Genomic DNA, 825 nt, shown 5'->3' with positions numbered 1-825 from the left:
TTTCTGTACTGTTGCATTTGTTGTTTTGTTTTTTCCTATTAAATTGTATTTCTGACTTGGAATCTCTCACTGGTTTGCTTTCAAACCAGCACAACGTCATAGTTGAGTAAGCCCTTCACATGTGAGTAAAGAGAATCGCACGGTGCCGTTTTAATAATTAGTGAGTTATTTAAAAATATAATTCTATGGCAGCACAAAGATCGCTTGGCTGTGTCTTTCACCTGCAGAAAACACAGTGCAGCAGTGCGAAGCTGCTTTGCCGTGCCCGGCGGGTCCACCAGGGGGCGCCAGGTCGCCTCCTTCGGGATCGCTCGTGCTGTTCACCCAACGAGCACTTCTTTGAATTCGAGATGTGCTGATAGCAAACCAAACGTGATAAATGAAAAGATTTCCACTCAACACGACCTCCCCCCCGTCCCCGTTTCTCATTTGCGTCACCCATAATAATGTTTGCTTCTTCAGTTGCTCCCCTGGGAAGGGAAAAACTGCCTCATGCTGTGTTCTGGAGGTCAAAAGTTCTCATTCCGTTCTGGAGTAATTATCCCCCTGCACGGCCGCTGGCCCAGGTCAGTAGGGCACCTGTGGGCAGATGCTGTCAGTACAAAGTGCTGCTTGCCCCTGGGGGAGTGGTTCCCATTGCTCTGGATTTGCCACATCAGACAGTACGGTCAGATGCACAGGTGATGGGTTTCGGAAGAAAATTCCCCATCAGAACTGCACTCTATATTCCAAGCAAAATGAGCCCTGCCAGTGGATAACTGACTAACATGGAGTCTGTGGTTGGCACCGTCTGTCCAAAATTATCTCTCCACTCTTGAAATAATG

Source organism: Acanthisitta chloris, unplaced genomic scaffold (assembly GCF_000695815.1).
Source record: "Acanthisitta chloris isolate BGI_N310 unplaced genomic scaffold, ASM69581v1 scaffold42816, whole genome shotgun sequence".
NCBI lineage: Eukaryota > Metazoa > Chordata > Aves > Passeriformes > Acanthisittidae > Acanthisitta > Acanthisitta chloris.
This window is presented reverse-complemented; position numbering follows the sequence as displayed.